This window comes from Bactrocera latifrons, unplaced genomic scaffold, assembly GCF_001853355.1.
Source record: "Bactrocera latifrons isolate USDA-ARS-PBARC rearing strain unplaced genomic scaffold, ASM185335v1 scaffold_221, whole genome shotgun sequence".
NCBI classification, from domain to species: Eukaryota; Metazoa; Arthropoda; class Insecta; order Diptera; family Tephritidae; genus Bactrocera; species Bactrocera latifrons.
The window spans coordinates 423,863-438,604 of NW_017535753.1; the positions used below are offsets into that span (position 1 = coordinate 423,863).

The 14,742-nt window shown below is 36.7% G+C and overlaps 1 protein-coding gene across 1 annotated transcript in view; it reads right to left on the bottom strand.

Moving 5' to 3' along the window:
• Positions 1-14,742, bottom strand: part of LOC108968609 (2-hydroxyacylsphingosine 1-beta-galactosyltransferase) — a 30,541-nt gene that overhangs the window by 12,334 nt on the left and 3,465 nt on the right. The window lies entirely within an intron of this gene.

Sequence of the window (14,742 nt, forward strand, 5' to 3'; positions counted from 1 at the left end):
GTTGAAATTAATATCAAAGTCCTATGAAAACACTATTACATAAAATGAAATCTACTATAATTTATAGAAATATATAATAAGACGGATGGCATTTGTTACTTTGCTCTGTTCTTGCACCGTAGCAAAAACTGGCCCGAATTAAGAGTTTGGACATTAGAGGGTAGCTCTTAGTAGCTGCTTTTYTGCTAATTTCACCAAACAAGTAACAAAGCCTTCCTGATTATCAAACCTGGTTTGGTCCCGGTTTGYGCCGACACACCCGGATTCGACCATGATCATTTTCGCTTGCCATTATAATAATTTGCCCACTATTTATTATCCGTAACCATACTGACCAAATATTTACCGTGCACCAAGTCTTGGAAAAGACCGGTGAAAAGAGGATCAAAACCTTGTGACTTCTTCAATCTGTACCTGGAGCAAATAATTCTAACTGCAGAGCTGAATAGAGAAGGTACAATCTTCTATAAGAATGTACAGCTGCCGGCTTACGCAGAGATATTGATATCATTGGCTGCAATACCCGCGCCGTTAATTCCRCTTTCTTCAGACTGGATGAGAAAGCGAAGCAAATGGATCTGGTGATGAACGATGGCAAGACAAAATATTTCCTGTCATCAAACAAATAGTCGTCGCACTCGCGACTAGGCTCCCCGTCACTGTTRACAGTGATAACTTCGGAGTCGTAGATAATTTCGTCTATCTTGGAATCAGCATTAACACAAACAACAACGTCAGCTTCGAAATCCAACGGTTAATAACTCTTGCCAACAGGTGTTACTTTAGACTGAGGAGGCAATTGAGAAGTAAAGTCCTCTCTCGATGAACAAAAGCCAAACTCTATAAGTCATTTTCATTATTCCTATCCTGCTATATGGTGCAGAGGCATGAACGATGACAACATCTGATGAGTCGGCGTTACGATTTTCGATAAAAAAAGTTCTGTGGAAGACTTATGGTTCTTTGCGTATTACCAACAGCGAATACCTCAGTCGACGGAACGATGAGATGTAAGAGATATATTATATGACTAMAGTGACTTAAGAAACAGCAGCTGCGCTAGAAGGATCTGGCTGCACTTGGTATCTCAAATTGATGCCAATAAAAGAAGAAACTATTTGCGGTGTCTACGCCATTAAAGAAGAAGTTGCATAGGTGCTCTATCTAGTTTATTTCTTTTGCCACTACCGTTACTGTTATATCATCAGCGTACCCGATTATCTGTATATCTTTGGGCAGTGAGAGACGTAGCACACCGTCATGTAAAGGATTCCACGACAGCGGCTCTAGTACTGAGCCTTGTGATACACCGCCTGTCACAATATAGGATTTAGATCCTCCTTCTGTGTCATATAGCAGTAATCTATCCGAGAGGTAACTAGATATTATCCTCAGCAGGTAGAGCGGTGTTTTTTTTTCATTCAAGGGCTTCTATGATATGCGGCCAATAGGCCGAGTTGAATATTTATTGCTCCAGTTTCTTTTATATCCCACCTTTTGTAACAATTGCGCTGGGAAAAGGTTTTGGACTAATAATGACATTTGGATTAAAAAGATTTGAATCATATTCCGAAGGAAGTAATGGATATCAATAGTCCAGATCGCCACTAATAATATAAATAACAATGCAGTGTTCACTAGTTGCACTTAGTTGCTAACACGCTTTACCCGCTAACACATATGCAACATGCAACAATGTTTCCAAGCAATGGTATTGCCGACCAGCCTAACTAMAACTAAATATGAATATTAATTATTTTACAACTACCATTGGAAATTCAATACGGAATGCAACAAATGTCGACCTACAAACGGTGGGGAAGTACTCAGACTTATGAAAAACTGTTTAGAAGCAAAAACGTCAATATATTACACATTAAATTKGGACGCGCTGTGACAACTGAGCGACAGTTCCAATACGACAGCGGTCATAAACAATCAAAAGCAATACGAAACAACCGATGYGCTGATAGTAGTTAAAGCGATTCACTGTCACTGTCAGAGCTGGTGCGCCGGCTACAACGCACCAAAGCTGATGATGGGCCAAGTGACGAGCGTATGTAAGACAAATGTTACAATCAAGCAGTCAATAAAGAATGAATGAATAAACCCGAAATAGATAATGTATGTGTGTGCTTTTTGTAAATTTGTATAGGTGTGTGTTATTACGCGCGTATAATGACACTATGGATTACAGGCCGCCAATGCGGAGGCGAAAATTGCATGTCAGCGTTTGTTTATATAGCTATTATGCATATGTGAGTGTATGCTTATGTAGTAACAAATAGATATATGCATATTTTTGTATAATTCCATGCAATTTTTAATATTTTTATTGTTATTGTTATTATTTTCATTATTAACATTTTATTGCATTTGCTTTGGTCTCGCTTGCCATTGCGCTCATTATTATGTATGCCGTTGTGTGTTTTTGAAATATTCAATAAAAAAAAAATACGTTGGCATTTTTAATGCGGCAACATAGCCAAAAGCTGGGCCAACTCAACTTGAACTAAAGCGAAAAGTGTAATCAATTATTTTTGGCTTGTTTAGTAAATAGACTTGCCGTGCAAATGCTTACTGACAGACATAAGTAAAGTGTGCCATAATTGGTCACGGTGGCGATTGCTTACGTAAATGCAGCCGAGAAGCATAATAAAAGTTTTGATACAAAAATTATTCGTATTTAAGTAAAAAGTTTATAACTCAAATCGAAAGTAATGTAAAAGTAAGGCAACTTTTTCTGGCCGCCAAAAATCAATTCGCCATGTTTGATAATGCAATTTAATTGCTTAAAAGCAGACTTTCGCTCAAATTTTTCAAAATTTACCTTCAGCTAATAAGTKCTTATTTAAAAATAGCTTGAAACGGTAAATATAGTTTTTTATTACGAAAAAATGCGCATTCTTCCTTTCAATGATTTTGTTTGCTGTTTTTTTTTTGTTGCATAAAGTTTCGCAAATTTCAAGCACCGGTGGGTGACGTTGATCATATCTCTAAAGCTTGCTTGGTTGTAATCTCTAAGTGCCGTTCTCTCCGCACGCTCATACCCTGATGGTTTATCTATGAAATAATATGTTTGGAAAAAAATCTTGCTCATCGCCAGATACGTTTTTCGGAAGTCCTACTGGAAATCATCTGCCAGAACAAGGATTCCGAAGCTTTTAAAAATTAATTGCATATTATTAAAGTACATGAAATTCTGCGGCCTGACTGCTAACAGCTTTGCTATTCACTTTATTACTCATTATTTTTTAGCAGCTTATAATTTCAAACTGGCCTTCAATTTGCTGTCATTACTTATTTATTTACGAAAGCTTATATACAATATTTTAAAATTTTCTAACAATGAAAATTCATCATTTTGAAATTTTAAACATTTCACATCAAGCACAACAAGCGATTCGACTATTAGCCTGGGGCTTTCATCGTAAGTTGCGCGCTTAAGTCTTTTGTTTTTTGCAATATTTTTTCTACAAATTAAAAACATACTCGCAAACGCTTACACATACATATATTTTTTTAAGTGCTTAAAYACTTGTCTGAAGTATGTGTTCTTWCGATGGTTCGCTCGCTTCCGTTCTGGGGATTTCGATATGAGAGCTGCACCTCGCTCTGGTCGACCTATCGTTGAAAAAGTCAGTGAAATTTTGTAAAAGATTGTCCAGGACCATCACTTAGCAGTCATGACATCGCTAACGAACTTAACACTGATCATCAAATGGTTTTAAACCATTTAAAAAAGAYTGACTACAAAAAGAAGCCTTTTGGGTACCACATGAATTGTCCGTGAAAAATTTAATGGACCGAATTAACATCTGCGAAAGTCTTGATGCATCCACCATATAGCCCTATGGTGCAAAATAGGACTATCGTTGCTTTCGGTCTATGCAGAACTCACTTAATAGAGTAAAGCTGGCTTCGAGAGAAGCCTGTGAAAATGACTTGTCGCAGTTTTTCGGCGAGAAACCARAAAAGTTTTACACTGATGGAATTATGTCTTTAGTGGAAAAATTACAAAAAATGGTCGACCAAAATTATACGTATTTGGTTCATTAAAGTTCATTATAAATAWCAAAAATAAGACGAMGTTTGGTTAGAAATACGAAAAGCCTTTTTCGACTACCCTATATTTTTCTTAAATAAACTTTCAAATATATTMACCAACGCTGCAAGTTACACTTTTAATACATAAAAATATGAGCCAAAAACTGTAAGATGTACATAATTTTAATTTTTTTAATTTATTCTACAAAGTCCTCTCTCGCCCCAATACACTTGTGTCAACATTTTTTTCAATCCTAGAAACTTTTCTTAAAGTCAATTTCCGGAATTGCCTTTAATTAGCGTAGCAATTCACATTTAATGGCATCAATTAACTCAAAACGGTTTCCTCGGAGCGGTCGTTTGACTTTGGTGAATAGCAAGAAGTCACGCGGAGCTAAATCAGGCAATTAATGTGTTGGTTCAAGATTTGCGAAAGAACTAATGCAGTATGCGACGGTGCATTATCGTGATGCAAAAACCAAGAGTTGTCAGCCCATAATTCCGGCTTCGATATTGGGTCGATTGATCCTCGGTTTCCGGGTCCTAAGCGTTGATCAAAGACGCCTTACTAGTAGTAAAACATTAATCGTCGATTCTCAAGCATCAGCTCTTTTATTTTATTGACGTGTTTGTCACCAATTGATGTTGATGGCCATCCTGGACGTGGTTCGTTGTCAGCGCATGCTCGACCCTCTTTGAATCATTTGCACCAATCGGAAGCTATTGCTCGCGACAAAAARTTATCACCGAAATTTGATTCCGTACGCAAAATTGAATGCAACTTCTTTGTTCAATAATTTCACTTGCCGCAAAAATCGCCGAATGCACTTCTGAAAGACATTTGCCGCTAACAGTCATACCAGCTTAGAAAATAAATATTTCGACGAATGGGTATTCACTCGAAATTTAAAGTAAAAAGTCTTGCTATATTCTGCTCACTGCAGTATACGAGTATAAAATCGAAAGTCCATATTTAAACCGCCACTTTTTTATGATCTTGCCATTTCGTCTGGAACCATTTCCTTCAACTTATGAAAACGAAACATTTATTATGCGCCAATAAAAGATGAAATACGAAATTATTCCACTGAAACGAATTAATTTAATGCAACAATAAATTATGTGCCCAATTTGCTCTTAAAGCRACTGTAAAGCTTACCTTTTCATTGGAAAAAAGTATTTTTGGACAGACATATACACATACAAAATTAAAATATTTACATGAATAAACACTGTTGCATTATCCACTCTGCAATAAAAGCACGTGCGCACATACAACAGCACACATACATATATATACACTGGAATACACACACATACATACACACAAATGGACACATATAACTCTCATTTAGCTTGACTAAATTGCAATTAAACTTTAGTTATGGTGCCATGAGGTAACAGTCGGCAAACCAGTTGAAATAACAAAAGCAACAACAACAACGGCGTGCAGCCTGCTCTAAACACCTTCACCAACAGCGAAATGCATTCACTTTAAAGAAAATAATGAAAGCACCACACAACAACAACATTAAACTTTTGCATTCAACAGCGAAGCCATACATAACGGTAGTGCAGAGCACAGCTATCGACTTTAATGCCGCTCGCCAGCGCCGCGGCGTCTTGATCGGTGTGTTTATGTAACAGCAAGGCGCTGTGCGGACACAATTGCACTTGCGCGGGTAAATAAAATAACAACAATAACAACAGCGACAACGAAAATGCAATGAAAGCCTTGCAATCGCGATGTTTATATGGAATTTTTGTTTCATTTTCCTTTTTTTTACTCGTTTTGCTTCGYTTACTCACCTGCGGCGGCACCGCCACACCAACGTTACGTTACGTAGAGCCAGTGCCGTCACAAGCTCGTGGCATGCCGCAATTAAATTACTCATGGCTGCAAACGGTAGTTGCCATTCGACTTTTTTCCTCTCTGCATCTTGAAGTGTTTATTTGCGGATATGTTGTTGCCGTTTTGCCAGTGTAAAAGTAAAAACAGTTAGAGGGGGACGATAAAATCTGCTTTTCTGCCTTTCTTTGTCGCTTCTCTTCCTTAACTTCAGCAGTTTGAGCAAGTTTTTTGAACAGTCAGCGTATGGTAAGACTCTTTGCTGAAAAATGAGACGGAATTCTAAAAGCTATTTCAAAGTAAAAGAACTGAGAGTGGATACCCTATCAAACATATGTAGGTTACCCGTTTTCGAGATAAAAATCTGAACWTATGTTCACTTTCTTTTCATTCAAAACTAAAGCTAAAGTTTTTTTATATTCTCATTACTTTCCCGCCACAAGCCCAAAAATAGAATCGACCACCTCTACACCAGAACGAAAACGTTAAAACCATCGTTGTGCGGTGGAAATGGAAATTGTATTGGGTCCATAAACTGCACAAATTTTATTTTTGCCTTTATCGTAGTAGTACTGTAAAATATTCCGTATTTTCTCTTTATTTTGCTCCATGTTTGCGACGCCATAACTCACGAAYGACTTAAAAGAAACGACAATCAATCAAACACGTGTTAGCGTGAGCTTTCCGAAAAGGTATAGCATACCCAACAACTAGCGAAAATACCGCAAGACTTTTTTGACAACYAATATAAACTAACCAATCAAAATAAAGATCTGGTTTAAATTTTTTTATTTRGAAAGGTATTTTCACAAACTTTTTTAAAATTATTCAGATAGTACGAATATAGCATATATAAACTGACCAAACCAAATCAAGCTAAACTCCTTTTTATACTCTCTTTATTTTTAACTTTCCCGCCACGAACTTGGAAACAAAATATAAAGTAAACAACCGACCTCTCCAATGAAGCTAAGCTGGATTCGTGGRTATACCCAGAAGAAGCATTATTTTTAAACGACATTATTTTTGGTTCGCCTTCAAAACGACTATTTCACATGCAAATGGTATAAAACACGGCTATCATTCGTTAGTAGTGTTTCAAACCTATCTATAAGTATATTTCCTTCTGATCGAAATTTCTTTGTTAGAAATCCTGTAGTTTATTATTCTTTTGATTTATAAAGAATTCAATAATATATTCAATATTTCTATGACAATGACAATATCTCATGCTAATTATTTAGTATATGTATGTCAGGAAAATCAAAGGTCCCCAATTTCTCCGAAATTATAACGACGGACGCCATAAAGTSAAAAGCCGGTAAAGTGTTAAGCTTCCAAAACTTAAAATGAAAACAATTTTGTTTTTGGTTTTTCTATGTAAATAAACACAACACCGAAACTCGCCCCGAGCGTTTCTTCTTTAATTTATAATTATGAGTCAATAGCTGTTGCTGYTAGCTTCTTTCCAACACATTTATGTCAAGGCCAATGCGTTGACCATCGACGCTTAGCCAGCAGCTTCAGCTGTGGGTCGCTGAACTTTCGAGTAGACAAGGTGCTTCGTTTTATATCTAGCGCAGACATTTAAGTTTTGAATTTGTTTACGATATTTTTCAATAAAAACAAGAAAGAATTATTAATAGAAAATTTACATTGTATTATGTATTCTACAATATGTCAATATATTGCGTAGTCGAAAAAGATAGACATTGTTGAAGTTTGTTTAGAAATATGAAAATACTTCTTCGACTACCCAACAATAACCAATAATATTTATTATAAAGTTAATTTTTCCTAAATTTCTTGCTGGGTAAAATTACATTACAATCCCACTATTATTTATATTTGAGTATATTTGTACCTGTAAATAATATTTACTTTTTTCTTACTGCTAACCAATTTGTAATTTTTGAGCAACAAAACTCGAAATTGCATTAAACGACACCACAAAATGCAGACAGACACGAACACGTACGAAAATAATARTGTTAGCTTAATATACTTATATACATACACAAACAACACACARGTTTGTAATGTTACATATTCGCTGTTCATTAAGGCAATGATGATAAAGAATTACAAAACAATACTTGTTGTATATTATTGTTTCATTGCTCATTAGGCCACAGCAACTTAAGTTGAAGTTTATTTATTTCTGGTAGCAATTACGTACTATACGATAATCATGCTACTGTTATATGTACTATATATGGTGGCGAATATGGAAGCCAGAACAAAACAGAAACGATGGAAAGGCGCTGRAAAAACATCCAAAAAATTAAGAAATATGCAGAAAGTTCAGTCACAAATTAAAAGGCTGCTTGCGTCAAGTATGGGAAAGCGAAGATAGTTGTCATACCCTTGTTGAACCCACAGAGCTGATACTAAAATTATGAAGGCTTGCTGAATGGCGGTAAGAACATAACAAGAGGAAATGGCGAACCGTATTCCCCAATCGATGACGATAAAGCAGACATTCCATTGTTCGACCATGAAGATGTTGGAATAGCGATTTCCCAACTGAAGAGCAACAAAGTGGTGAAATCCAATGAACTGCCGGTCGAGCTATTCAAACACGTCTATCTTGGAACCAGTATTAACACCAACACCAGCCTCGAAATCTAACGCAGAATAACTCTTGCCAACTGGTGSTATTTCGGACTGAGTAGGCAATTGACGTTAAAAGTTTTCGAGAGAAATATTCTGCGGAAGATTTATGGACCTTTGCACATTGGCAACGATGAATACCGCAGTCGATGGAACGATGAGCTGTAGGAGATATACGACGAAAATGACATGGTTCAGCATATTATGAGATAGCGGTTACGTCCGAACGGGTGGAAACACTCCCTTGAAAGCTTTAGCTTTGAAAGTATTCGACAAAGTACCCGGCGGWCCACTCTGTTGGAGGGATCAAGTGGAGAAGAACCTGGCTTCGCTTGGAATCTCCAATTGGTGCTACCAGGCAAAACGATTGACGCACAGTATGTAAAAGATATACAAGTATGACGACATTGGCATAGTTCAGCTAATTAAAAGGCAGCGGCTACGGCTAGCTCATGTCGTCGGAATGGAAGAAAACCCTGTAGCTCTGAAAGTATTCGACGAAGAGGCTAAGCTAGTATTCGACGTATTCATCAACGAGTGGATATCAAAAACACATGGTAGAATTATCCAATTGAGCTTTAGTAAGTTGAGGAAAACAAATATCATAAAGATGGAGTACCCACATTTCCTTGTTCCTGATGGCTGATCGGTCCATTGTACATGAAACAACGAGGCTGACAACAGAAAGGAAGATTTTTGGTAACGGTCTTCTGTTACCGATTGATTTGAAGTTTATAATTAACGCCAATRGAGAAAGGAATACTAAAGAAGTCAACAGTATACTAGGAGAGGAGATAAGATAAATACAAGCTATGCCTTTGGTACCGTAAATATGTCTAATTGAAACGATCTGATCGTCTTCAACCAAACAGCGAGGTTGGAAGTTGACAGAATATTCGAGTGGCGATATTTTCACACAGTTTCTTAGTCTATAGTGACTATAGTAAACGTTTCAGACAGCCCGCTAATTGAATCAATTAGCATTTTTTGTTTGAAAAAAGCACTAAAATAATGAATAATGAATAATTAATAAATTCACTAAATTTGAGAAGTATACGCTGATATGCCTACCTATTATTAAAAATCCCCTTTGTACAAAATGATAGAAAWTACCTCAACACAATTATAGTTTTATGGCTTACATTGTAAACAAGAAGCCAAAATACACTTCACAGGTTAAGACAAAAATTTTCTACAAAGGGTCTCAATTTTGTTCGCACAGTTTGTATGACAGCTACATATRTCTACATATAGGTAYCCGATATTGGCGGTTCCGACAAATCGTAGCTTCTTGGAGACAAAAGAACATGTACGAAATTTCAGATCTCAAAACATAAGATTATCGTATTAACAGACAGATAGTCTGAGGGACGGCCAGACGGACATGGCTAAATCCACTCAGCTCGTCTCGCCGATCATTTAACAGGCGATCCAAGTAGATGTACTTTTTTCAATAGCGCTTTTTGACAGATCACACTTTAGTTGCCTTAAACTGTCACGTTATTTTTGCACAGTTTTATTTGGCATTTTTTCATGGAAGGATTTATGATGGAACAACGTTTAAAATCATTCGTCTTTATTACGAAAATTTGCAAGAATATGTTTCGCGCCCTTCGATCAACTTATGATCAACATAATCGCCGTACTGAGCGTACTATTCGCAACAAAACACATCTTGAGACCCAGTATTAATTATTAAATAATATTCGACCAAGTCCAGTACGCAGTGAAGAAAATGTAGCAGTCGTAGCTGATAGTGTACACGAAGAACGTGGAGAGTCGATTCGGCGCGTTCACAGCAACTCGAACAGACGTATGGAACAACTTGACGCATTTTACGTCGAGATCTTAAATTTAAAGCGGCCTCAATGAACCCTTGAAATATTCCAAGAAGATCCGACCTTTTCGAGCGGAATTTTGTTCTGCGACGAGGCTCATATCTGGCGAAATGAGTATATAGCAAGCAGAACTCTGGCTTTTGGAACGAAGAGCAACCTGAAAACATTCAAGAGCTGCCGTTTCATCCAGAAAAAATGACGGTGTGACGTGGTTTTTGGATGGTGGAATCCTTGGTCCATTTTCGTTAAACACGACGACGGTTAGAACGTAATCGTCAATGTGCCTGGTTTCAAAGAATTTATTGAGCCAATACTTCGGTGAACAGATAATTTCAGGTTTTGGGTCGGTCGATCGGCCACCAAGATCGTGTGATGTCAAATCGTTAGACTTTTTCCTATTAGAATATGTAAAATCTAAAGTATATGTGGACAATTCCCACTTCGATTCAGGTCTTGGTCGAAAGGCTCGTACGAGTCATCGAAAATTTGACTCAACGGCTGGACCATCTTCGACGAATCACCCTTTATATACTGTATAAGATCTCCGACGTTTCCCTCTGGGTGTTTCAAACACTAACCTAATATACCCTGTTCAGGGTATAAAATCCAGTTGACCACGGAAATGTTAAGAACAGATAAAAGTGTAAATCTTAATCAGTTCGGTAGGGATTTAACGACACATCAAACCGGTTTAACCGGGGATTTGCGAAATTCATACAAAAGAAATATTCCAAATGGCAAACTACATAAATTAAGATATATACATATTTACATATCCACCAAGTTGCTTGTGTGCCACAGTTTGTCTGAAATTATGCCGACCACTCATGCATATTTAACATTGACAGTGAAAGTACAAGTGAGCTAGCGTATGTTGGTGTGCGTGTGTGTGGTCATACACAAATGTGTTAATGTGCGAATGTGTGTGAGTGTGTACGTTGCGACATACGACCCGGCGGCCGCGATGACGACGTGTTGTTCCAGTTTTAGTTGCCGTTTTACCAAATATTTATTGTGTTTAGCGTTGTTGTTGTTGTTGTTTTTTTCTTTGCTATTGTTTTTACGCTTTAGTTCCTCCTGCTACACAACCAATGAATTTCAATTTCGCCATCGAACGCTCGAACGCCAAAGTGGCCAAGAGCGCTTATACATACACAAACACATACATACATATATATGCATGTGTATTTGTACAAAAACATATAAAGCGCTTTATAAGTAGCGAYTAAATGAATTTTCATAAATTTTAAGTAAGCGCTAAATATTCCATTTCATTAAAAATACAGTTACCTCATCGCTCGACATTATTTGAAAAGCAAGGTTCAGACTTACGACCACATACATATACATACGTACAAGTAACTATTATATATTTGATTGTATTATATATAAAGAAAAAAGAAGAAAAAAAGTGGTTCGTATTGAATTTTGCTGCGCGATCAGCTGATTTGTCTAGCCGGTGAATGACTTTAGCAGCCGCGCGGCGTACGCTTGCGCAGCGTCAATAATTACCGCATCACTTGAATGCTCTCCRCAAACATCACTTTGTTGGCTGTTGTTATTGTTGTATCGTTTATCTTTTTTCCAGCTTTTTTGCACAACTCTTTTGCGCCAATTTCGCGTGGACACAATAAAATTTATTTTAACATTTCCATTTATTATCTGTTTGCTCTCTTTCTCTCTCGCTGGCTCGCTACTCGTTTGGCTTGTACATGTGCATAACGGTGACAGCGAAGCCAACGCCATTGATGACTTTGTCACTTTTGGCTTCGCTGTTTTTGCATTTTCCGCCTTTTTCTTCAGCTGTGGCCCAYAATTGTTCTGTGTTGTTGTTGTTGTTATTATTTTTTACCCATGTATACATACATAGTAGCTTTGCGTACAATATGTACAGCGATATATATACACATGTACTGCTGTATATATGAAMTTAAATATATGTRTGKATGTATGTATGTTAAGCTTGCTCTTTTGGCCTATTGCTTGTAACATTACTGTATATGTAGCTGSGCAAGCGCAGATTGCCAAAAAATGTTCGGCGTTCAGTCAAACATCACATTTAAATTTGCGTTTAAATGTTAAGTGAAAAGAAATTTAAGCGCAAAATTTCGGCAGTGTATGTAGATACAAAAATTATTGTTGTTGTTGTCAGTTGTAACCCCATGGTTGACAAAAAAACTTTCTATGCTAATTTTTTCGTGAATGCCTTCTTTGTTCGTCGAGGCGAAACGCAGCCACTGAAGACTTTTCAATTTCAACTGTTTGCCAATCGGCAGTGCAGTCCAATTTAGGCGAAGCACTAATCGGGCGTCGCCACAGGCAGTTCTCAATATATGTTGCAAAGGAAATATTTATTTAATATTTTGCAGAAGTTSCCAAAAATCGTATTTTTGTGATTAAAAGACCTCAATTTTAGCTCATCTAAAGRCTATAAGGAGGATAGAGCCATGTGTTGAAGATCACGCAAGTGAGGAAAGTTCTCTGAGCGCCTTTCATTTGGGAGAGGCCAGAAACGRTTATTTTACAACAAGCTYAAKCTTGACTTCCGGTATTAGRCCAAGTATYCTCTGGGTAGCCAAAAAACATTTGTTTRAAGGCGAGCTAAAATTAGAATACGAATCATCCCGCCACAGGGTTTAGCGCTGAATTCAGGACCCGTCCCTTAAAAACGCAACCAATGAACAGTAAAACACCAGCCTCRGATGAGAGACACCTCTTTTATGACCACAACCGCAAACGTATTAAGGATTAGRGGACAAGGATTTGGTATATCCAGTATCTTAATTAGAAGGGGGCCCGACAAGATGGTTGACGCCCTCGTAAGAATAAATGCTGACATCACCGATGGTGCGATGGAAGATGAAAGATAGGACATTGCAGTCATAAACAGGCAATGTTAAAAATTCTGGATTGTTTTCACCATATAGCCCTGACCTTGGATCATCGGACTACCATTTGTTTTGATCAATACAGAACTCCCTTAATGGAGTAAAGTTGGCTTTAAGAGAAGCTTGTGAAAATTACTTGTTCGCTGAGATACCAAAAAAGTTTTACACTGATAGTATAACGTCTCTAGAGGAAAAATTGCAAAACGTGGTCGACAAAAATGGTACATATTTGTTTCATTGAAGTTGAAGTTTGATTAGAAATACGAAAATACTTTTTCGACTTCCCAAAATTTWACAAAACCATACCATTTTATGATTTTGTAATATTTTTCCGAATTTCTTACATTTTTATTGACCTTTGAAGACATTTGCCCTCATTATTGAACAGAGAAACAATATTTTCTTCGTGTTTTCTAGGAAATTTTTTGATTAGGGTTGGTCATGTAATGGTATGTACATATGTATATACCTATAACATATACATATATGTACATATGTATGTACACTTGTTTGCTTTTATTTTTGTTTAACATACTTTGTTAATTTGTGCAATTGCCTTCCACTGACAATGAATTTTACTTGCATGTCACACGAAATCTAATCAATTYATCAAAATCGTTTAACAAATATTATGTGCCCTAAGTGACTTATAACAATGCAACGGTAAGTGAAAACAAAAAACCCAACAACAAAGAGAAACAATTAAATTGCGGTATCAAGTGATGCCATGAACAATAAAAGCATTGAAATGCAAAAAGGAAGTGCAAATGCCATAAAAAGCGACATCGTGTAAAATACAGCATAAGCACACACACACACACAAATATTAATGAGTGTAGAAGCAGTGAATAGACGAGTAAAGCAAGCAGTTGATTGAAATTGGCAACAAAACCCAAAGAAATGAGAATTTTATGCGCAAGACTACGCAAATGYACAACAACAAAACGTAAACGCAATACATATTACATACTTACATATATGTATGTATTCACAATATAACAGTATCATTAGCGTTTGCTTGGCGCGCTTCGCAAGCCTTTGGCATAGAGATGAGTTATTATTGTACAACAACAATATGAATGCGCAAACAATGTCGACAATCAATAATGTATGTATAGTTGTAGCGACAACAAAAACAACAACTATAACTGTTAGATGTTGATGCATGTGCAAAAATGTTTATGCATTCCTTGTTTGACAACATGTGGATTTTCATACGTAACCACTCTATTGTGTGTGTGTGTGTGTGTGCGTACGTGTGTGAATGTATGAAGGCTGCAGGTGTGGTAATAGACACATCAATATTTCTATTTGTAACGCTTAACTTTTTATATATTTAATTATGTATATTTTTGGTTGTCAAAAAACTTTAGAAGGTGAGTTATATGCTGATGGGGTATCCATAATATTTCGAAATGTTTATGGTTGTAGACATTAATTTGGCGGCGTATTTAAAAAATTGACAACAAAAATAGTACAACTGTAAATAATAATATGTGGCAGAAAC